Source organism: Staurois parvus, unplaced genomic scaffold (assembly GCF_062004578.1).
Source record: "Staurois parvus isolate SC_StPar_1 unplaced genomic scaffold, SC_StPar_1.0 ptg000498l, whole genome shotgun sequence".
Lineage (NCBI taxonomy): Eukaryota > Metazoa > Chordata > Amphibia > Anura > Ranidae > Staurois > Staurois parvus.
Window position 1 is genome coordinate 4,275,004 of NW_028318294.1, and position 26,410 is coordinate 4,301,413.

A 26,410-nucleotide genomic window follows, 5' to 3' on the forward strand; every position below is an offset into this window, starting at 1 on the left:
CAGTAAGAAGTGGTTGCAGGTTGAAATCAAGCAGAATCGTAGTCAAGGAACAAACCAAAGGTCAGGGGGAGGAGCAAAAAGTTCAAGGTTCACTACAAACAAGACACAAGGCAAGATTGTTAAACAGATCAGACAGGAATGTATCTCAGCAAGAAAAGTTACTGCTAGACACAGCAGAGGTCCTAGGTTCAGAGCCAGGCCCTGACAACTACTCTCTGTTTCTTATTAGGTGAATAGATGGGTGCTGGGCACTAGCTTTTTGGACATAAACAGTCAGCTTGTTCTAATAACATTACTGCATCTCACTGGGACCCAGGCTTTCCCAAAATGGCTGCTTCCTAAAGCTAGAAAGTGCAGATGCTTTGTGTCTTCCTTTTTGCAGGGTTTTTTCTAGTTGTATGCTCATGCAATTGCTTTATTCATATCTTTCTATCACTTAGACGCAGGAGTGAAGATCATAGTCATGCGTTCTCATTTCTGATAGCCCCGACTGTCTGATGCTAACAGTATTCTTCAAGAACCTCAACAACACTGTGGGATCATCGGGTAACTCTTGCAACAGTTGGTGTCAAAGTGCATGTATCTGGAATAAATTTGCATTTCTGAAAAAAAATTAAATTGCAGTTAAATTGCCTGGGAGGTATTCCAGGAAAAAGCCCTTGTGTTCAAGACGAATATTAGCGAAAGACTATAGTTTCCCATTTAATATGAAGGCAGAGATTGTTTTTCTGGAACAAAAGATAAGGTGGCTTGGCCACAGTAACAATAGACATGTTTGGTGCAAACCAAAAACAGCATTTTGGGAAATCCATCAGCATGCCACTTATTTTATGTTAAGGGGGCACTCTGATGGGCACATTTTATGTTAAGGGGCACTCTGACAGGCCCATTTTATGCTGAGGTGCACTCTTATGGGCACAACATAGAATGTGCCCATCAGAGTGCCCCTTAACATAGAATGTATCCATCAGAGTGGCCCTTAACATAAAATGTATCCATCAGAATGCCCTTAATATAAATGTGCTCATCAGAGTGCCCCTTATTTTATGTTCAGGGGGCACTCTGATGGACACATTTTATGTTAAGGGGTACAAATGGGCACGTACTATGGAAAGGGGCACTCCGATGGGCACATGTAATGGAAAGGGCACTCTGATGAGGAATATGATGTAAAGGGCACTCTGATGGGGAAAATATGATAGAAAAGGGTACTTTGAGTATAAGGGGGCACTCTGACAGGAATACCTGATGTAAAATGGCAATGTGATGGGGATACCTAATGTAAAGGTGTAGTCTGATGGGGACAACTGATGTGATGGGAATACATGATATGAAGTTGCACTCTGATGGTGACACGTAATGTAAGAGGGGAGGTTGATAGGCACACCCTATTCAGACCTCGGCCAGAAGAAAATTTTAGTGAATGTTAATTCAATACCCCTGTTCTACAGTATGCTGCTACTTTTCTATTGATTTTTAAAAAAAAACAAATTACTAAGAAGTCTTTTGTTTAATATAATACTAAGAAGGCACATTTTCCTTGTGTTTTTATTTATGTATATTAACATTATCAGTATGCTCTGTTTGAGTGAAGATCTAAAGCTTTCCTATCCTAACTTGTTGAAAAAGTAAACAATTTCCATAGAATTTGGTATGGCCACTATCTTGCCTTAAAGAAATGGATCCTGCATGCCCCCCCGAACCCTTTGTTTATTTAACTTGTAGGCAAGTGTAGCTAGCCACTTTGCCACTAAATGGCTCTGTACCGGAATACTGTCTGGTACAGCAGGTAGTGCCACCATGTGTTAGGCCCCTTTTAGGTAGACCTCTCCTGCAGTGATGTCAGGGGTGAGCCTGCACCCATATATATAATGAGTCAGGTAGGAAAAAGCACAGACACACTTGAGGCATGGGAGCTAAACACCCCACATCTATGTGGATGTAACCGGCACATGTAGGCCCGGAATATGGCAGGAGGCCAGGTGGAGTGGACCTGTAGGCAGGAAGAACTAGCTGTAGACATTCTGTGGAGGTAGGAGCTAGGGTGGATTGCAAAGGGCCTTTTAGGCCAGACCGGAGATCCCTGTTTGAGGCTGTTACTCTGGAGGGTTCCTCGGAGAGGTTTACCTAGCAAGGAGGTGACTACAGAGAGCACAGCCCTATAAGTACTGATGACCTTGGGCAGTGGAGAAACTGCAAGTGAGATGGCTGCTTAGGTGCTGTATGTGCTTTCACTTGTGAATTCTGCAGATCATCCACTAAATGTAATTGACTGTGTAATGTCAAATGACTCTGGAATGCATGTGATGTGACTCTGAATGTATGTAATGTCAAATGACTCCGGAATGTATGGGATGTAGACCTGGGTAGGTGACCAGTTTTTTCTTTGTATGCTTTGGAGGTTCAGTGGGTGCATTGGACTCCCTGGCTGCCACTGTGCTATATGCTGGGTGTCAGGTGCGCTCCCATAACCTTAATGAGGGGTGGGCTCCCTCACGTTCACCTGCCCTTGTTTCTATCCATTTAAATGCATGTGCCTCCACTGTGGGGCCTCTCTAGATTTGTAGAGTTAGGACCACAGATACTCAGGGTGCCGTGATGTGGCTCTGTGGCTCTGTGGCTTACGTATGTATTTGCAAATGTGTGCTTACTAAACCCCTGTTTTTAAACGCATGTTTCTAGATAGGTTAATTTGGTTTTTGATAGTTGGCTAACTGGCTGATAGATTGAACTGGCTTTTCTTATCCCCCTCTTTTGATAAGTTATACCTATCCATGTTCCTTGCCGACAATAGCCGTTATTAGACTGGGGTAGGCTGGCAAGTTGAACTAGATAGCCCTACTTTTTACTTTTTTACATAGTGACGCCCTCCATGTTCACTGTTTAAAAAGCCAGTTATAGACCTGGGTAGGTGACCAGTTTTTTCTTTTTATTTTCTTAGTTTTTTCAATGTATGGGATGTGACTGTATTGCCATTTCCTGAACGCCACCAGTAAAGTGCGAAACTACCTTTATGTGTGAACATTCCTTCCTTGAAATAAAAAAGTCTATAAAAGTCTGTTGTGTGAAGGCCTATGGCAAGGAATAGGGCACAAGATGGCGGAGGGTTCGGCCTCAGAAGGAAGGACAATGTTCTAGGAGGGCTGGAGCGGGATTTGGGACTTGAGCTTTGGCGGCAAACTCGAAGCCCCTCTTACAGACTGATGTGATATTGCATTAAAAACTGGAAGGTGCTGATGATGTCTCATCATTTTATGGTATGCAAGGCCATCCACTACCGTCACTAGGAGCACTTATATATTACCAAGGTAGAACATTGAAAGTAGTACGGCCCTCATCCTTTGGATTATGTTAGTAGAACCTGGAAAAAGGCTTGTCAGAATCTTTGGAGGTGGCCTGCTGTGATCAGAGGAGACACTAGTACTGTGATTTGATAATAACCTTACTGACAGCTCCATAATCCACAACAAGGTGAAACCGTATGCACAAGCAGGGGCAGACTGACAACTCATGGGGCCCCCGGGCAATAGGGGATCATGGGGCCCCTGTGTCCTAGCCCACACTCAAACCACACCCTAAAAAGCCTATGAAAGGTACCAGGGGCATCTCATGGGGCCCCCTACTGACCCCGGGCCCTCGGGCAGTTCCCAAATGGTCAGTCCGCCCCTGTGCACAAGAACACAATTTGGTGAGAAACAACAAGCTCTAGCAAGATAATTGTATGTGGGGAGTATAGATACTGTATAAATAATGCTTAGTTTACTTAGTTCATCCTTAATTATATTACCAGAAAATCCATGACTTGCAAATGAGTATTATTTTTCATTTTCTGGATTTTAAATATGTAGAATCTCAGACTGAGGTTTTCCAGATAATGGTGTGGTTTTCTCAACAAAGCTCTTTATTTGTGATAATTTATTATGGTTTTTAGCATGATCGCTCCTACTAAATTGTTAAAATTCTTTTTGTTCTGTCTATATTTATCCAGTTTATTATTTGCTTTTTTTCCCTCTTACTACTTTGTTTCAAATCATTACCTTTGAAAAATGATAGGGTTCATATTTTCTTGTATAAATATGTATACCCCCATAATTTATCTATGATACATGAACTTATACACTCACAGGCCACTTTCTTAGGTACACGTGTTCAATTGCTTAGTAACACAAATTGCTAATCACATGGCAGCAACTCAATTCATTTAGGCTTCTAGATGTTCAAACTGAGCATCAGAATGGGGAAGAAAGGGGATTTAAGTGACTTTGAGGTTGCTTGGTTGTTGGTGCCAGATGGGCTGGTCTGAGTATTTCAAAAACTGCTGATCTCCTTGGATTTTTACGCACAACCATCTCAAGGATTTACAGAGAATGGTCCAAAAAAGAGAAAATATCCAGTAAGCGGCAGTTGTGTGGATGCAAATGCCACGTTTGTTGATATTCATCTGGACAGGATTACTAAGGAATAGTATAGATGAGTTAAGTAGGGGCATGGAGATGTCCATGATAACACAAAAAGTGGGCAGCCAAAAATGCAAAGGATGATTAAGTCAATGACAAAAAAAAAAAAAATCATGATTAAGTCGATGACGAAACGCATCAAGGGAAAGTGACGTCAAGACGTTTACCGGAACCGAAAGTTTACTGGTGGCCATTTTGGAGAAGGGAAAAGATCGTGGAGGTACACCTGGACGTTTCCCTGGATGGCTGTGAGATTCCTTTCATTCCCTAACAAGCGATTTTAAAAGCTTTACAATGTGAGCAGTTTAAATAAAGTACATTTTGTATATTTGTTTGGTGGTATTACACTATGTTCTGTATGTTTTCTTGGAGACACTTAAAACAGAGTGTCTGAGGAGTTCAGAGAGTGTAGTGACAACAGGAGAGGTCTGAGGAAAGATCCATGAGAGGGCTAGCCTGTGGAGTTCCTTGAGTATTTGAAGCATACTTTATTGGGATGGTTGGTAAGGGTACCCTTACTACAAATAGAAGTGTGCACTAAATTTTTGCTTTGGTTTTGATGTGGCACTGATGAGTGTTATATACACCTATTTGATTCTCACTGATTCACGTTTGTTTCACGTTTGTTTCACGTTTTTCACTATTTTTCACGAATATTCACTATATTAATTATATGAAGTCTTTTAAAAAAATAATTTTATTTATTTATAAAAGGTAATGCACTATGTGAATTTTCTTTTTTTGAGGTGGATATTTTTTGGATATCGTTGGAAGAATTGTTTGGATTTTTATCTGGTGGACTGTAAAGAAATTTTAGTAAACTTTATTTTGTAGTGGACTTTATAAAAATATATTTTTATATTTTTTATTTGGGGATTAAGGCGAATAGTGGATGGATGATATTGCACAGTTATTATGTTATAGGATGAATTTGTAAAAACACTGTCACTTGTATGATGATGTTTTAGAAGCAGCTTACAGATGACAAGAGCTCCCAAAGCTCTCTAGTGCTGGGCTTTATTTGGGTGCTGATGTAGACCAATTAGAAGGCAACATTGACCTCTTGTACCCTTGGAGAGAGGCCACTATGACCAGGGGCGGACTGACCATTTGGAAACTTAGGCACTGCCCAAGGGCCCGGGGTCAGTAGGGGGCCCCATGAGATACCCCTGGTACCTTTTTCATAGACTTTTTTGAGTTTGGGCAAGGACACAGGGGCCCTATGATCCCCTATAGCCCGGGGGCCCCATGAGTTGTCAGTCCACCCCTGACTGTGATTGGTTGATAGAGGTTTCAGCACACATTACGTCCCACTGATTCATTGCTAGAGGTTAGAGCACATGTTTTCTGCTTACTGATTGGTGGCTAGAGGTTAATGCACATCATTACTGCTCACTGATTGGTTGCTAGAAGTTACTGCACATCCTTACATTGTCAAACAATAAAAGAGAAACATTCCCAGCTCAACTTACCAACCAGCTTGCAAACAAACCGAATTAGCTTGTCTAACGGTATGTGCTAAAAACAGAGGTTTTGTTAGTACACATTTGCAAACACATGTGTAAGCTGCACACGATCAGCACCCCAATATTCTGCAGTTCCTAACTCTACAATATCGGCACCCTGATATTCTGCAGTTCCTAACTCTACAAATTTTGAGAGCCCCCATAGCAGAGGCACAGGTATTCAATAGATAGAGAGCAGGTGAACCTGAGGGAGCCCACTCCTCCTTAAAGGTACAGGATTGCACCCAGAATATTGCACAATTGCAGCCAAGGTGTCCAGTGCACCAAGTCAACAGTACAAAAAATGGCCACTGGCCCAGTCTATAACTGGCCTTCACAGCAAGGAGCACATGGAAGGGCGACACATGTAATACAAAAAAACAAACATTCCCAGCTTAATTTACCAACCAGCTTACAAACAAACTGAATTAGCCTAACAGTATGCATTAAAAACAGGGGTTTAGTAGCACACATTTGCAAAAACATGCGTAAACTGCAGAGCCTCTTCACGGCACCCCAATATTCTGCAGTTCCTAACTCTACATCATTACCATTCACTGACTGCTTGCCATCATTACCGCTCACCCATTGGTTGCTGAAGGTTACAACACATCATCTCCTCACTGCCTGCATACCATGAACTGAGAAGGTTAGGGGATTCACCATTAGACAGAAAACTCCTAGGACTCCTGAGATCAATGGCAGTATGATTAGTGGCAGTGCTGGGGGGAGGGTTGATTGGATTAGTGGCGGTGCTGGGGGGGATGGGATCAGTGGCAGTGGTGGGGAGGATGGGATAAGTGGCAGTGCTGGGAGGATGGGATGAGTGACAGTGCTGATGGGGGATGGGATCAGTGGCAGTGTTTAGGGGGATGGGATCAAAGGAAGTGCTGGATGGAATGGGAGGTGACATTTCTTCACCAACCACCAATGTTGGGGAAATTTACACTGACCACCAGTGTAAGGGCAATTCTGCACTTACCACCCATGTAAAAGGAAATTTACATTGGCTACCAATGAATTGGGGAATTTGCACTGACCATCAATGTAACAATGTAATGAAGAATTTACAACCAATGTAATTGGGATTTTACACCAACAACCAATACATTTATACAGTGGCCACCAATGTGAGGGGGTATTTACATTAACCACCAGCAGAGGTGGTGGTGGCTGGAACCTCGGGGGTGGGGGGGATGCATAATATACATATAAATGCAACATTGCTGCTACTATTTACATGTCAATGCCACATTGCAGCCGACATTTACATATGAATACAGACGTTATTTACATGTGAATACTGACATGGTCTGCACATGTGAGTCATCTGGACATGTCAATAGGACAGAGCTGGGCAGTATAAGTGATAGAACTTCACACTGAGATATCGGAAAGAGCCCAGGACAAAGACTTCAAGGGACAAGGGAATGTAAACCAGTATAGTTGGCAAATATGGGGCAGCTTCTTTGGGCCCTACAACAACGACTGGGCCCAGGGCAGCTGCCCCATTTGCCCCTCCTTAAAGATGGCCCTACTCTAAGTATACATTCTTCAAAGACCTACTAGAAAAGTTTGTTCTGCCCCTTTCAAAGCCCAATTAAACTTTTAATTTATTTCAGCCAAATAGATTCCAAGTGCTTAAAAACAAAAGGCTTGCTCTCTATGTGGAAGCAGTGGTCTCTCTGCAGAGGTCTGACACATCTCCTTCTAAGTAAGGGCTAGCACTTACCAATCAGCAAAACGTATGATCCCTGCTGAATGAGGGCATTAGCTCGGACTTCTACAGAAAGATCACTGCTTCCATGCAAAGAGCATGCTAGCAGGAAGGGTTTTCTATAGTCTGTAACTGTCTTCCAAAGAAAATAAATTGTGAGCCTTTATACATTTTTTTAAACACCCAGTATTTACTGAGTTTATGTTAACTGAGAGATCAATTGAGCTTTAACTGTTTCGCTGCCATCAACATAATAATTACATGGAACCATCATGGGATGACATACAGTAAGTCCCATGCATATGCAGAAGTTTCGTCATTGCAGCACATGCGCAAATATATACTTAACTGCACATGCGCTGCTCAATGCACATTTTAACCACTTGCCGCCCACCTGCTGTTTATAAACGCCGGATGGTGGCACTCCAGGGGCGGGTTGCCGTTCATAAACGGCACCCGCATTTTCTAGCTGTGCGCGTTCCCTGGGAGCACGCAGCACCGCGATCCGGTGCGGATCGCGGAACACCGATCATCGGACGGGACCTCTCTGCGATGTCCCGATCATGTGATCACTGATTGGCCAATCAGTGATCACATGCAGAGTACTAAGCAAGATGTCACTTGTGACATCATTGCTTACTACGTGTGAAATCTGTGAATGATCACAGAGGTCACATGGTACAAGGCTATTCACAACAGCCTTGTACCATGTGGCACACAGTAGTTCTCAAGAATGCAGCTAGAGAAAAGGAGAAATGATTGCTTTTACAGCTTTTATGGGTATAAAAGCAATCAGAGTAAAAAAAAAAAAAAATCTTCATTACCTGCCACAAGTAGTACAATGTCACCATGGTGACACTGTACTGCTAGGGTGGCAGTATGTAAAAAAAAAAAAAACCATAAATAATAATATAAAAAAAAATGTAAAACAAAGTTTAAAAATTAGAATTTTTGGTTATAAACTAATTTGGGTTATTTTTTTTTCTACTAAAAAGATAACGGAATAAATTTTGGCCAAGATTTATGATGAGATACTATTTATTTGCAACATTTTATAAGAAAAACACTTTTTTTCAAAATTTTTGGACATTTTCATTTACATAGCAAAAAAAATAAAAATCCCAGTGGTGAATAAATACCACCAAAATAAAGCCTTATCTGTCTCAAAAGAATGCTAAAAAAATTCATATGGGTACAGTGTTGCATGACCGCGCAATTGTCCTTCAAAGTGTGATAGTGCTGAAAGCTGAAAATTGGCCTGGACAGGAAGGGGGTGAAAGTGTCCGGACATGAAGTGGTTAGGAAGACTGCGGGCAGGCAGCTTGGTTTATTTTATTACAGAAGAGACCTTCCATGTCTTTTCTGCATGAAACAGCCTGTTTAATTGTAAATTTTTTAAAAAAGACTTTAGTTTTGCTGCTGGCAGCTTTGACATACAAACAAACTCTCAGCTATTATAGCAGATGGCTGCTGGCTTTCCTGCAAAAGCGGTTCTATTCTACATCTGAAGGTGCCACCCCCCCACCATGTGTCCCAGGATCCCCTGTCCCTCCTGGGTGCCTAAGATCTCTATGATAGATATGGATGATGAGTCGTAGGAGATCAACATTTTCTGATCTCCCCTGGGTAGTATGAACCCAGAAGCCCTCAGCTCTGAGTACTTTCAGGTTCAGATCTGTCAAACCCTAAATGCTTTGGCCAGGAAAGAAGATATTTAAAGCACAGTATGTGCTTGATCAGAGTGTAGAGTTGACATTAGGAGTGGTGTCACCACCACTTTGCTATAACATATGGGGCCTTATCAGCTTTGTGATAGCAATAAAGCTAAGTTAACCCCTGTAAGAGGTTTCTGATGCCTGGTGGTGGGGCAGGATTTAGGGTCATGTGACCACCGTGATTGGCTATTACAGCTGTCACATGATCAGAAATCTCCCGATCGCAAGTTGTGATCTGGAGCTTCCCATGAGGCACCTGTAACCGTGTCGGGAGAGCGTAGGGCGCATGCTCTTGGCACACGTTTGTTTACAATGGGTACGCAAATATGCGGCCTCTCTGAATCAAGGCCCAGCCGCTGAGAGGATGCATATTTGCGCACCATTGGCACCAAGGAGTTAAAAAACAAAAAAGTTTTTAAAATGTAGGTACATTCTAGAGCCATCATTCACTGTCACCTCAAAAGCGATGAAAGACTGTTAAAATGTCACCTGTAGACAATTTTGGGCACCATAGTTTTTGGCTGTTTCATGGATCCATGCAGTTTTGAGGTTTGACATATTTAGTGTCTATTTACTAAACACAACATTATCTTTTATATTTCCCAAAAAATGGTATTTTATCATAACTGTGTGCACTAAAATTAGTGTGAGTATACTTTTTCTCTGAAATAATAGATTTGATAAACAGTAGCCTAATTATCAAGAGTAAAAACAAAAAATTGTATCACTACTTACCATGATTTCCCTTTACTGGTGCCTATCCATGGCAACATATGGAGGTATACTGCTATGTAGGCACCAAGAAAATGGATTTGGAAAATGGAAAAAATGGTACTGGCAGCGAAAGGGGTTAAGGCCAACGTCACCCAAATTATATATTGCAGTGTTGTATGGTTTCTGGTCATTTGAATCAGATGTTGGATTCTTACATTTCATAGAGACTCCACTAATGAAATATCTACAGTTCCACTTGCTTGTCACTGTCCTTATAAAGCAAACAATGTTTACTCTTAATTCATTGTAAGTAATTAGATTGTAAGCTCCACGAGCAGGGCCCTCCTATTCCTTCTGTACTGAAATGTATTGTAATTGTACTGTCTCCCTTATATTGTAAAGCGCTGTGCAAACTGTTGGTGCTATATAAATCCTGTATAATAATAATAATTCATATGTTCATATGAAAATGTAAGGTAACAAGTTTTTAATCCACCTACAAAGGCATGATGCCTTTTTTTAAGGGCTCGTAGGAGGAGGCAGAGGAAACTAATGGATGTTTAATTATTTGAGTTTTCCAAGATATAAAAGAATTCATCCAGTGATTTCAGTTTTGGGCAAAGTCTATGTCAGTGGTCTCCAAACTGCTACCAGGGGACTGGATGTAGCCTTTGACTTGCTGTTATCTGGCCCTATTCCATCCACTGACACCAATATTTGGGCATGTGTTCTCCCAATGACACCAATGAAAGGGCACAATTCCTCCCACTGACACCTACAATGGAGCACTGTTCCTCTCACCAACATCAATGAAGAGACACAATGATGGGGCATCATTCCTACCACTGATACCCACGATGGGGCATTGTTTACTCTCACTGACACCAGGACATTTTCTACCCCCCCACCTTCCAAGTCTAAAGGACAGTATACTGTTCCTTTGTTTAGAAAATTTGAAGACCCCTGGTCTATGTCACCACTACCTAAGTGCCCCATTAGATGGGGTCATGGTTGTATTATTATGGCACATCTGTGTTTTTGCTGTATACTTTAATGCCACAGGTCGCCCTCAAGACAGCATATAGATGCAGATAGGGTTAGCAGCAGTCCAGGAACAGTACATGACGGTATAAGCCGTGCATGCAAGTGATCAATTTTATTGATTTTTTTTCCTTTTTCCAAGTAGCATCTATCAGAATGAACACAATATATTAGACTGACTCCCAAATCTCTCCATATAAGACTTGAGTAACTAATAACATCCTTTCAGCCCCAAAGCGACCTATTTTGATGGTATCATCTCATATTTTTTTTCCTGGAAAAAATGCCTGATTATGGTTAAAATGGAGATGATGTGTGGTTTCTGTTAGTGCATGTGGTTGTATGGAGGAAGACCCAAGATAACATAGAGATGGAACAGCTATAGTACAGCCAGCTCAAACTCAATTGATTGCAGTGTTAAATTAGTAATGATGGATGATATTGCTATGCTTTTAGCAGTTTACAAAAGTAATATCTCATTTCAGTTATGGAGATCAGTTTGCATTCATGAAACTTTTTTTTTTCCCTTTCAGTTTCTTCATCTTGTCAACATTACACTAGCCTTGTTTAACCCTTGAAATAATAGACACTAAGCTAGCACGGCTCTAGAGTTTATTTCCTTGGGTAAGAAGAAAAACAGCAAATGTTGAACTGTCCCCCTGTACCAGTCAACTGATCCTTTGTTCTGAACAATAAAACCTGGTTAGATTTTCTAGATAACATCCCATGATTTCCTTCAATTTTAATTTTTTTTGTGTATTATTTTAGAAAGAGCATCACAGGGCAAAGGGAATTAATGATAGGTCACACATTGTAGTTATTTAAAGTGATTGTAATTTTTTTTGTTTTAATTAAAATAATAAACATTATTAAAATTATTATTGTACAGGATTTATATAGCAAATAAAAAACTTGTGTTGCGCTGAAGTGAAGTATGAATACCTAATAAAATGTATAAATAATATACAAATCTCCTAGATTGTAAGTATATATTGAGAATAGAAAAATGGGACGACCATCTGGTGGTAGGAGGTCATGCCCCAACTTATACCATAGTGCCACGTCCTTATTAATTGATAATGGAGAAAGGAATATTGAATGGACTTTTTAGGCACAAAAACTCGGTATACAAAAAAAATTAAATCAATGTTCCTTTGTTAACATATCACCTCTAAAATATGTCTTGTATATAGTTATAATTTCATTGCACTCTTAAACCACAGCTTGCATTCACGAAACTGAAAGGGCACAATTCCTCCCAATGACACCAGCAATGGGGCACAATTCTTCCCACTGACACCTACAATGGAGCACTGTTCCTCTCACTGACATCAATGAAGAGACACAATGATGGGGCATCATTCCTACCATTGATACCAACGATACCTACAATCAACCAACCATAACAGACTGATTCCAACAAGGGTGTTGAATAAAGATGGTGAGGACAGGATATTTCTTTTAAAGGTGGGGAATATTTAAGCTGTGCAGCAAAACCTGACATGTTCCGTGACAGAAGTCACTTCTTCAGGGGCTAGCAATGCATCTAATAATGATAAACAAACTTGAACAATATATGTATATATAAGTTTAGACAGAAATACTTGTAGACACTTACATAGTTAGCCAGTGTGCGTTGTGTAACAATAGACTCCCCAACGCAAGCAAAACCAGGTCCCTCCAGGCCAACAAAGAAGGGTGGCACCCACTGTCGGGTATGGGGGTGCATAAACCAGGCCAAGGGCAGGTGAGAGCTCCACGAGACTCCCCAGATGATGAGCAGGTAAAAATGTTAAACAGAAGTACCGGTTGGTGGTCTCCAACCTTTGTATACTAGTCGAGCTACATCCAGGTTGATAGTGCCGAAACAAAATGGGCCTAAAAAAGACCATGATATATAAATAAATATAAATTAATCACCAATATCCCGCTATAACGCGGGTATTGCAGCATGGCCTAATTCCATAAGAAAAGGTTACCTCTAGGCTTGAAAAGATGTATCAATCATGAAGGCCGATACGTATACAATCCCTCACTTGGAAGTAAGAGACAAACAGCTCTAACTTAGCCACAGTAAGTTGTCTCCAATAATGGATAAAGAGGCTAGTTGGCCTAAAAGAAACAAGAAAAAAGTAGCTCCATTAGTGTGACTCAGGGGCAGACTGACCATTTGGAAACTCAGGCACTGCCGGAGGGCCCGGGGTCAGTAGGGGGCCCCATGAGATGCCCCTGGTACCTTTTTCATAGGCTTTTTTGAGTTTGGGCAAGGACACAGGGGCCCCATGATCCCCTATTGCCCGGGGGCCCATGAGTTGTCAGTCCGCCCCTGGTGTGACTCCCCTCTATGTTAATAAATATAGTGTTTATCACCCCAAAAGGGATGTAATCTATCTGTAACCACAGAAAAGCCCAAGGCTCAGGGGGTCACCGATGAGGTCTGCTCAGCCATGCAGGAGACGCAAGAGGCAGTACACGTCATTTACATACAACCAGACCGGGCGTGCCAATGCAGCTCGGCATGTGATGTAACCAGGCCTAGCTGGAAAGTCCACGCACGCGTGGGAAACCCACGCATGTGCAGAACCCAACCTTGCAATCCACGAATGCAAGTTGTAATACTTTATTATACACACACATTTTACTATGTACACACTGTGTATATGTATTAAGGTAAAAAATATTTTTGGTTTCTCTGTGCTCTCCTTTCCTGTGTGAAAGGGAAGAGAGGGGAGAAGAGATCAGCGCTGTGCATGGCTGCATCTCTTCTCTCCTCGCATCCTCTTCACACAGGGACTCGAACAGCAGCCGGAGTCTAAGGCTGCTGTCAATCAAATGCGGTGAAGAGAAAGTAGGGGGGCAGGGCTAAGTCCCGCTGTGTGTGTCTATGGAGAGTGGCTCCGTAGACACAAGTTGGGAGAGAGCATGCAACGTGTGTCCCCATAGCAAACGCCTTGGCATGGTTGACACACAAAGAAGAGGAGGAGCCAGGATCGTCAGCAGAGAACCCAAGAACAGGAGGATTGGAGCTGCTCTGTGCAATACCGCTGCACAAAGTAGTTAACTATAGCATGTTTGTTAGTTTAGTTAAAAAAAATTCTGCCTTTAGTAACACTTTAAACTAATCCTCCTATAAAAGTTGTACATATTTATCTGGAGCGCTCTCTCCTCGACAGTACAAATTTTACACAGCATTTCTGAGCTCCAGAATGTAAGAAGCAGAAATCAGATGTCACATACTGCAAAGCACAGAACAGGCACTGAATGTAATTTGAGACCTGAGTTGAGGGAATGGACACATACCCCTCTACACAGTCTCATAGAGAAACAGGAACAGCTGAGGCTGTCAATCACCTGTATGTTGAAGTTGGAGGTGGGGCTGTCTTTTTGGATTGTCAGCATAGACTGTCAGAAGTGACTGATGCAGATAGCATAGGAATGACAGAGCAGGTAGAAACCACAGTAGGTGCTTTGGATCAAGGCAAATACACACAACAGAAGGATATGCTTTGTTTGTTTTTCATTTTAGAGGTTTACAACCAATCTAAGTGCTAAAACCAAACCATATTGCTATATTAACTAATTGAAATATATATTTTTTCCTTTATTGACTACCATGACTTCAGTATGGAAGCTCTCATTGCTGGCCTTTCCTTCTGAGAATCCTGGCTGCCAGGCTTCCATGCATGACAACAGTGCAGGGGCGGACTGACCATTTGGAAACTGCCCGAGGGCCCGGGGTCAGTAGGGGGCCCCATGAGATGCCCCTGGTACCTTTTTCATAGGCTTTTTTGAGTTTGGGCAATGACACAGGGGCCCCATGATCCCCTATTGCCCGGGGGCCCCATAAGTAGTCAGTCCGCCCCTGCAACAGTGCCTTCTGATTCCACTGACCTGAAACATGCATGAAGATCAAGAGTCCTGGCATCACTTAATTTTTTCAGGTCCGTGACTTGGAATGTATTAAAGCAAGAGACAGCCAGGAAATTAGTATTTTGATAAGGAGATCAGTAGTAAGAGCCTCAGCCTACAGTCCGCGTTTCTATTAGGAAGTGTGAAGAGCATCATGAGAACATCCAGTAAAATAGGTAAATCGGTGCAACTTGTCAGGTAGGAATTCTGCCCAGCAATGCCTTCCATGAGCTCATCCTAAGCTAATGACATATAATATGGCTTTAGAAAGGCATAACTTTGCCTCTCTAATCCTTCTTATACACAGCCGGACAAACAAACCAAAGGAGATATTGCTGTGTATGCAAAACCCATAAATTTAGAGCCCCTAAATCACGGGGATGGCAAGTCCACAGCACAGGAGGGAATCCCACATGACTGGGGAATCGATAAAGGAGATTCTGTATGTGAAAGCCTTGAAATATTTAGGAGGTGAAGTGTAAATCCCTTTAATGAGCAATATACTGTAATAATGTGTCATTCCAGAAGACAGCAAATACAATTGTAACACTGTAGCACTCGTTTTGTATTTATCAAAGCCCAAAAAAACAAAGCGCATTGCATGGAGATAGAAACTGATTTCTAGTATACATTTGCTGTGATTAAATTGTTTATGAAGTTTTTCTTTTTTGTAATTACACAGACTCAAAATTGAACGCTAAGGCTTCATTTAGAAGTTGGGGATGGGGGGGTGGCAAAAATGTGCAATTGAGCCATGTTTTTGCCACCCGCCAGCCTTGCCCCCTTAAGCTGTAATAGGCAGTGGACAGGGGGTGTTTATATGCCGCGGTCATTGTTTTTGGAACCTTGGTGGTATGCTATGTGCAAGTGTCCAATATGAGCCTTTCTCAGGTGACAAGGTATGGGTGTCATTCAACAGCATTTTGATAAATGAAAGCATTTGGACAGCTAATGCTATTTTTTCGCTGGAAAAGAGCATATGTGTATTTGTGTGTTGTGTGTTGTTTTATGTGACTCAGAAAATACACCAAAAACACAACACAGGTGCATTTTTTATGCCTTTTTTTGCTGCGTATTCCATTGATTTCAATGAAGAGGCGTATTTTTGGTGCATTTTTTTTACCGCACCAAACCTGCACCAAAAATGCAGCAAGCAGGACTTTGAAAAAAGCACTGAACCCACAACAGATCAGTGCAGGGGTGGACTGACCATTTGGAGACTCAGGCACTGCCCGAGGGCCCAGGGTCAGTAGGGGGCACCATGAGATGCCCCTGGTACCTTTTTCATAGGCTTTTTTGTGTTTGGGCAAGGACACAGGGGCCCCATGATCCCCTATTGCCCGGGGGCTCCATGAGTTGTCAGTCTGCCCCTGGTGTGACTCCCCTCTATGTTAATAAATATAGTGTTTATCACCCCAAAAGGGATGTAATCTATCTGTAACCACAGAAAAGCCCAAGGCTCAGGGGGTCACCGATGAGGTCTGCTCAACCATGCAGGAGACGCAAGAGGCAGTACACGTCGTAGTGTGAAGGTCTGCCTTGTACATTGGCCATCAGTTGTTAAACTGGTCTGTGGATGTGCCTACTATACTTGCAGTTTTGTGGTATAGCTTATACACTGACCACCAATCTATAGGTTGATCTGTAGGTGTACCTAATACATTGACTTTTTTGGTGTAAGGTTCCACATTCTACATTGACCGCCAGTCTTTAGGTTGCTCTTTTGGAAATAGACCTCCAGTATTAGGTTGCTCTTTTGGAAATAGACCTCCAGTATGAAAGCCTACCTTCTACACTCAAATGCTGTTTTTAAGGCTGTTCTTTATGGAGGTCTGCCATGAACTGTAACCACCAATCTGTATATCTGCATTAGCCAAAAGCCACCAGACTGGACCAGTCTGGAAATTTGTATTTGTACATTGATCATAGAACCTCAATTCTGCCTTGAACACCTCTCCCTGGACCCCAGGTTGCCCTTGTACACTAGTTTTTAGGTTGCTCTTTTGGAAATAGACCTCCAGTATTAGGTTGCTCTTTTGGAAATAGACCTCCAGTATTAGGTTGCTCTTTTGGAAATAGACCTCCAGTATGAAAGCCTACCTTCTACACTCTAAGTGCTGTTTTTAAGGCTGTTCTTTATGGAGGTCTGCCATGAACTTTAACCACCAATCTGTATATCTGCATTAGCCAAAAGCCACCAGACTGGACCAGTCTGGAAATTTGTATTTGTACATTGATCATAGAACCCCAACTCTGCCTTGAACACCTCTCTCTGGACCCCAGGTTGCCCTTGTACAATAGTTTTCAAGCTCTTGACCTGCATCATAAGTCCTGGAATCAGAATTTAACCTCCAGCGTCCAATTTATTAGATTGGTGGTGGCACCAAAATTTCTTGTGGTAATTCTGATTCATTATGACACATTCCCTTCAGTTTGTGTTACAATATAAGTAGAAAGTACATGACACTAATCTGGATGGCATGTAATATATTTCAGCTGCACTTTTCATTTGTAAGCATAATTTCCAGTTTATTCCTCTTGTTAGTCATTTCCATTCACTCTCCGGCAGTGAAATCTTGGAATGGCAAAGTGCATTTTTAGCAGTGTAAAGTTTGGTCTTCCTTGACAGATTCACTGTGACGGGAGCGTTCTGTATTACACCTTCTGATTATTCAGGGAATGGCCCTGTGTGTGTTTGCTCATGATATGAGGACATGAAAAATTGCTGATCATAGATCACTCCCATAAATCTTACCGACAATAAGTCTTAAAATGCGGTTCTCTACATATGGCTGTAGCCTAGGGATTGCCATGCCATATGTGAAAAGCAGACACAAAAATATGTTTGCAGTCTGATCCTTCCTTACGTGCAACCTATATATAGTGTGTTGAGCTGTATCTTTAGAGGTGTCACATTGAATTATTGCACTATACTAACTTCTGCTTTACAAAATTGTCCACTTTAAAGGGAGAGGCCAAAAAAAAGGGTATATTTGTTACAAGTGGAGTCCGGTGAGCTAAATCAGCCAGTCTGCCTATCTCTCTCCGTCATTGGTTTCTTGCAATTTCTCTTTTTCAATAAGCTGATTATGCCTACGCCGATCCCTAACCTGTAAGACAATTATATTTGAGTATATTTTATGGGGCAATTCAAAGCTGTAGCTTCCAATGCACACTGTTAGAACCACACCATATGCAGAGATATAAAGCAATTTCAGTACAGGAGAGGAGCCTGCACAACTGTGCAAGACTGAAGATAAGAAATGGGCTATTTGGGACATATAGATTTACTTGTGTGTATTGAATCATCAAGCTGTTCACCAAACTGTGAGATGTAGATGGGGAGGACAAATATCAATGTCATGCACACCTATGGGATACCTTTAAACAGTTCAAAGACTATAAAATTTTCTTTCTTTTCACCATAGGTGGAAGTAAAGAAAATCGCTCGATTCCCCCATCAACACATTCAGTGTTGATTGGGGAATCCCTCCTGTGAAAAGCCTCTTACCAACAGAACAAATTGATTACTTGCCAAGCTGATGGATAGACCACCATGAGTACAACCATAGATAGATCAAATCTTGGGTGGTTCCCGCTGTCCAAGATTCAATTTATCTATGGCCAGCTTTGGCCTTTGCTATGTTTTAAGTAGAAAGGAGTTTAATAGGCTAAGTTGGTTATCTGAGAGGTAGGTCCAGACATCCATGGAACAATTTTTGTCTTCCCAAGCTTGAAGGTTTTTTTTTAGTGAACCTGGGAAGCTTGTGTCAATGGGCTTTGGGCTTGTGTTTGGGCTTGTAGGTACAACCAGCCAGCCCATAGATGGATCAAATCTTGGGTGGTTTCCGCTGTCCAAGATTCAATTTATCTATGGCCAGCTATAGCCTTTGCTAGGTTTTAAATAGAAAGGGGTTTAATAGACTAAGTTGGTTATCTGAGAGGTAGGTCCAGACATCCATGGAACAATTTTAGTCTTCCCAAGCTTGAAGGTTTTTTTTAGTGAACCTGGGAAGCTTGTGTCAATGGGCTTTGGGCTTGGGCTTGTAGGTACAACCAGCCAGCCCATAGATGGATCAAATCTCGGGTGGTTCCCTCAGTCCAAGATTCAATTTATCTATGGCTGGCTTTAGCCTTTGCTAGGTTGTAAATAGAAAGGGATTTAATAGACTAAGTTGGTTATCTGAGAGGTAGGTCCAGACATCCATGGAACAATTTTAGTCTTCCCAAGCTTGAAGGTTTTTTTTAGTGAACCTGGGAAGCTTGTGGCAATGGGCTTTGGGCTTGTGTTAATGGCATCAGTTGACATCAGTTTGAGAGGCTTCTAAGATCATTTAGAATTTTTTAATGGGTGCATTTGATCTGCATAAAGAGAGGTTTGCGTTACCAAAGACTTGTATGGGAATGCAAAGCCCATCTAACACAAACAAAACGCCCTAAAACTGTATAGAGCAGGGTAGTAAAGACAGGCTTTGGCCATGTGGCATCAGAGACAAAAGGACTTCCCCAAATGCAAAGTAATAATAATGGGCATCAGAAAAAGAAGCTCACACTGGGCCCTCTGGATGATCGGAACTCTTGTTCAACCTCACAGTCTGAACGAGAGAAATCTTCTATTCACGCTAAACAGTGTGGATGGAGAAATCTGCAGTGCTGGCTATTGTATTCAGAAGGCAGAACCCAGAACAGTGACTGCATTTCATAGGATGCAGTCACTCTTTGGCTGACAATATTCCACCCAGCTCAGTCAATTTTTAAATCAACATTTGTTGTCAACAGGGTCACCTATGGCTCAAATTTTGTTCAAAATCTGTAGAGATCAAGCAAAACTGAAGCCACGTTTTAAGCAAGCCATAGATTATACAATTTTCTTTCCTTCCACCATGGGAGGAGGGAAAGAAAATTGCTAGATTCCCCCATTAATACAGTCAGTGTTGATGGGGGAATACCTTCAACAGTGCTATTGTGCTCTGCTGGTGGGGAACCTTTCCTAACAGCAGAACACTACAATTACTGCTGGTGGATCAGCTTCAGTACAACCAGACTGCTCATAGATGGTTGGAATTTCATTCAGTCCCTAATGAACTGGCCGAGATTCAATCCATCAATGGCCGGCTTGAGTTTCTGCCATTTACTATTGCCCTAATTATTTAAGCAATGCTTGAACTTGTCACATTGTGTGCCAGTATCAGCCCATGAATGGTCATCAACATCACAATGGCTATAATTTATTGCTGGAAAATGGATGTTATTTCATTTACATTACCATGACCTTCATTTGACCAGTTAAACACACCTCCCCTCTGGTGTCCACTATCCCTTGTATTACATTTCTATCACAACAGATACCCTATGGCTGTCTCTAGACATCCTTATGTCTGTCACATCCAGATAACAGTCTGGTTCTGGTGCCTGATGCACTGAGAGATTCTCCATAGACTCACTCACTCTAATTGTTAGTGAACAACTCCTGCAGCAGACTCCATCGCTAGCCGTCTGTCCTTATCTCTTTGATATTCTGAATGGGTTCCTGTGAAACTCTGGGCGATCTTCAACATAATCTCCTGGCTACTTTATCATCTATTTGTAGTGCTCTTATCTAATTTGATGTGGAAATATGAGTATTAACTCATTTTCTGCCAGGGCTTGAAAAGCGAATTTGACAAAGACGAATGTACATCTCTCTTTGCATCTACAGCCCTCAAACAAGTTTAATATACCGCGTCTGAAATTGGCATCTTTATTATTTTGAGTGTCTTGACATCTCTCCCGGCGTTTTTTTTTTCCCTACGCTTTTTCTCAAACACAGCACCGCGGGATGTTTCCGAAACACTTTATTAACCTCATGAATCCTGGCTTAGAAATAGAAGTTTCATTATTAACTTGAAAATAATGTGTTTAATTTATATATTTCCGTGCTGCTTGCATCGGTTCTGGAAACTGGCTTTAAAAATATGTCTGCTTGGGAGTTTTTGTTTCCAATTGTGAATTAGTTCCAAACTTTAAAGGGCAACTAATCTGAAAATCAGGCTGCTTCATATATATCAGAATTAAAGGGGATCCAAAGAGTTTTTGAAATATTTCTAATCACGACCATACACATTGCAATTGTGATCGATATAGACAGGAGTGTTCACAAACAATTGATCCAACTTGAAAATATTAACTGAATTACAATCTATAATACTTAAATTAACCCCTTGCCTACCAGGCACTTATACCCCCTTCCTGCCCAGGCCAATTTTCAGATTTAAGTGCTGTCACACTTTGAATGACAATTGCGCGGTCATGCAACACTGCACCTATATGACATTTTTATCATTTTTTTCACACAAATAGAGCTTTCTTTTTGTGGCATGTATCAGGGGCGGACTGACAACTTATGGGGCCCCCAGGCAATAAGGGATCATGGGGCCCCTGTGTCCTTGCCCACTCTCAAAAAAGCCTATGAAAAAGGCACCAGGGGCATCTCATGGGGCCCCCTATTGACTCCGGGCCCTCGGGCAGCGCCCGAGTTTCCAAATGGTCAGTCCTTCCCTGGTATGTATACACCGCTGGGTGTTTTATTTTTTGCGCTATAAACAAAAAAAGAGCAAAGATTTTGATTAAAAAAAATTATTCTTTGTTTCTATTATAAAATTTAGCAAATGGGTAATTTTTCTCCTTCACTGATGTGCGTTGATGAGGCTTCACTGATAGGCAGCACTGATGGGCACGGATAGGCAGCACTTGCGGGCACTGATAGGCAGCACTGACGGGCACCGATAGGCGGCACTGATGAAGTGGTACTGATAGGCGGCACTGATGAGCTGGCACTGATATGCAACAATGATGGGCACTGATAGGCAGCACTCATAGGTGACACTGATAGGCAGCACTGATGAGCTGGCACTGATATGCAACAATGATGGGCACTGATAGGCGGCACTGATGGGCACTGATAGGTGGCACTGATGGGTGGCACTGACTGACGGCACTGGCTGGCAGCAATGCTGGGCACTGATGGGTGGTACTGCTGGACAGCACTGATGGGTGGCACTGCTGGGCACCGGTGGGTGGCTCTGCTGAGCACAGGTGGGTGGCACTGCTGGGTACTGATGGGCATAGGTGGGTGGCACTGCTGGTCACTTGTGGGCGGCACTGCTGGGCACAGATGGGTAACACTGGTGGGTGGCACTGCTGGGCACTGATCATCAGTGCCCTGATGATCGGTGCTGATCCGTCCTCTGACAATTGTCGGTTATCTGCAGTACTTTCCTCACACTGTGACAGTGTGAGGAAAGTGCAACCGATAACTGGCAATTGCATTTACCGGTGATCTGCTGTGTCATTGGACATGGCTGATCACGTGGTAAAAAGCTGCTGTGATTGGCCTTTTACTACATCACATGATCAGCTGTGTCCATAGGAGATCACGTTTGCAGGGAATTTTTAAGGAGTTACTACTGAACGTTGCTGAAATATCCTACGGTTACCATGCACCCATAAAAGTTCAAGTTTTTCAATATAGCATCAAAAAGTGCACCTTTAGACTGATCATTGAGCCAGAGGAGTGACTAAGACTATGTTCTTGGCTGCCAGTGCACCTACTGGGGAAAGAATCTTGGGACCAAACCAGCAGGCCCTTTAGGGGGTGAGCACTATATTAGTTTGTATTTTATATATATATACATAGAAACAGACACATAGTTGAAAACAATGTATTCCTCTTGTGGCTGATCACTTATCTCAATAGTTCATAAATAGGCAGACTGAATGAGGCTTAGTTAAATACAATGCTCCCTCTAGTGGTGAATCTAGAAACCTTTATATAAAAGAGAATGACAAAAATATGGACAAGTACACATTTGAATACAAAAAATTACTTCACATTAAACACTGCAATAATAAAAATGTTTAATATGTGCTTAAAAGAAATGCTCTATACTTTACATTTAAAATATTAGTAACTGTTTTAGTTTATCATACCCTTAGTTTGATTTGTCTATGTTTTTGACACATTGACGCTGTGACTATTGCATTCTGATTGACAGTGCTGCCAGCTATTAGAATACCTGGATAGTGCCCGCATCTGATTGGCTACAGGCACTGTTTCACCACCAATTCTCCTACCAGCTACTTTGATTTTTCCTTCAAATGATTGGAACTGATGGAGCAAATTTTGGCCAGCTTTAGGAGAATACTTCCTCTGCCAAGACTGGACAGACTCAATGGTCAACTGGATAGGCTCAGGGGCGGACTGACCATTTGGAAACTTGGGCACTGCCCGAGGGCCTGGGGTCAGTAGGGGGCCCCATGAGATGCATTCAAAAAAGGGGGGTTTGTGAAAAGAGATTCACAGAAAAGCGGCTACATTATGAACAGACCGTGACACTCAGAAAATTTTCCAAAAATTATGCTTTATTACACAGATATAAATATGACATATGGGCATTCGCCCTGGTTTACCATCACCTCAGTATGAGACAATAACACACAGACCTAAAACCATATAAAATGACATCAAGACCGGTCTAAATGTATGTGCAACAGAAAAAGTGACTGCAAGAGTCTAATATCTCTGTAGTACAAACACATAGGTAAACACTTCCCTAAAGAGGTGTATCCAAAAATTATACCATAGGTATACCATAATATTGAATAATGAATTTACACCAATATCATAATGGTGAATCCCGAACAGGGAATCCAAAAATTATACTATGGATATACGTATATCACATGTATGAAATGCAGTAAGGAAAAACACTGGAAGATTCTTACTCAATGCCCCAGGTTGAGTAAGATTGTAGGTGAACGTCCCCAGATGGTAGCAAGAAGAGCACCAAACCTTGGTGACCTCCTTATTCATTCAGATTATCAACCATTAAAACAAACAACATGGTTAAAATCACGTACCAAGGGGATGTTTAAATGTGGAAAATGTCAAATCTGCAAATATGTGGATCGCACGGATTCCTTTTATGATTCAGGAAATAACACTCACTATAAGATTCAGAGTCTTATAAACTGTTCCACAGTAAGGGTATTATATATCTTAACCTGTCCCTGTAAAAAGATGTATGTAGGTAAGACTAAAAGACAACTTAAAGTAAGAATTGGTGAACACTTTAGAGATATTAGATCAAATGATCCTGATAGTAACCTTGCCCAACATTACGCTAAATATCATGGAGGTAAACTGGACGGCACTAAAGTAAAAGGTTTCTATGCACTGCACTTCCCACAGAGGAGAGGTGATTTTGATAGAGAACTGCTTAAAAAGGAGAAACATTGGATATATAAACTTGATACACTGTACCCTAAGGGGTTAAATGTGGAATGTGATCTCCAAGTGTTTTTGGAAAAATAGGTTTATGGGACTATGTACCGGTGTTGGGAATATTAATGAAAATATGGATGACCTTACGATATGAGTTTTTTATATAGCTCTAAACAATGCAAAAGGACTTACTATCTGGTTAAATGTCCCTTAATACCTTCTGTCTCTGAACAATAACCATACCATAGGATGGATGTTAAAAAACTGGGGTATTTCTGTTATTATGACCCTCATGTGAATTTTCAGATTATATTGCCATCTTGTGGTATTTGTTGGTATTTTCTGATAATTGATATTGTCTCCCCCAAAAAACCCGATTCAGTAGATGGAATTGTTGATTCTCTGATTTACTGCCATGTGGCGGTTAGTTGATGGCATTTCTCAGTTTCTCTTAATGGCTGGAATTGCGATAAACCTGTGTATATTGGGAATATTAACGTAAATATGGATGACATTACGATATGAGTTTTTTATATAGCTCTTAATAATGCAAAAGGACTCACTGTCTGGTTATATGTCCCTTAATATCTTTCGTCTCTGAACAATAACCATACCATAGGATGGATGTAAAAAACTGGGGTATTTTTGTTATAATGACCCTCATGTGAATTTTCAGATTATATTGCCATCTTGTGGTATTTGTTGGTATTTTTTGATAATTGATATTGTCTCCCCAAAAACCCGATTCAGTGGGTGGAATTGGTGATTCTCTGATTTATATCGCCATCTCCTGGTTAAAGTGTGACAAAAGCCCCAACAGACTGGTATATGTAATTTATGACCTTTGATTAATATATGTTTTGGTAAAAATATTAAGCCTCTCCCCTCTCTGTGGACTCCAGCCGCCTGCCTTTTTAATTTTAATTAAGACCAGTAGCTGTGCTAAGTATTTAGCCCCCCCCCTTGTTTTCTTCCATTGGGAACAACTGCAGGTCACCTCTTTTGCATAAATGGGTGGGTCTTTACCCACTATAAATAGGATATTGAAATGCAGTTGTCCCATTGGTCCTGACGAAGCTGAGTGAGATACGCCCATCGGCGAAACGCGTTGACGTCATACGTCAGATACGTCACTTCCGGTCATGCGCACTAGGTGGAACGCACGCTGACCCATAAGGAGGAAGCCATCTTCACATGCTATGAGGCAAGCGTGAGCAGCACAGGCGCTGAGAGGGGGCTGGAACCCGCGGTATATCGGCGGATGTCAGCGGTGGTTCCTGGGCCTCTGTGGCCGTGTTTGGCAATATCCATGAAGGACATCTCTTTCATTCCCTTTATCCACGGCACAGGTGGTGAGTGGATTGTTACAGGACATTAGATATACGGTCCTCTGTGATTAATATGACCTACATATCTTATTGAGTGCAAGCTCTGTCAGTGACTTCCCACATTATTTGTTTTCACTACAGGATGGGGACATTATGGTGCTTTGTGTAGGATACAGGACATACCGCATATAGTTCAACAGGCAGAAGATTCCTTGGGATATGTCTTGCTTTTCCTACAAAGGGAGGTGTGTAGTCCACATACAGTGGTGAAGACACCATTTCAAGCAGAGTGCTGCAATCTGCACCTTTTCTCCCATCCTGGGAATAAATGGGGCTTATTTCCATTCAAGAGCTTTTATGACACAGCTGTTCACATTATAGATGAACGGGCCCCAACCACGTGTGCCGGCACAGGAATGTATTGCATCATATATTTGACATTTATGTCTTTTTCCAAACAGGCCTGAGGCTTATTGTTCCCCTCTTCACGCTTATTGTGCTTACTGCATTTCATACATGTGATATACGTATATCCATAGTATAATTTTTGGATTCCCTGTTCGGGATTCACCATTATGATATTGGTGTAAATTCATTATTCAATATTATGGTATACCTATGGTATAATTTTTGGATACACCTCTTTAGGGAAGTGTTTACCTATGTGTTTGTACTACAGAGATATTAGACTCTTGCAGTCACTTTTTCTGTTGCACATACATTTAGACCGGTCTTGATGTCATTTTATATGGTTTTAGGTCT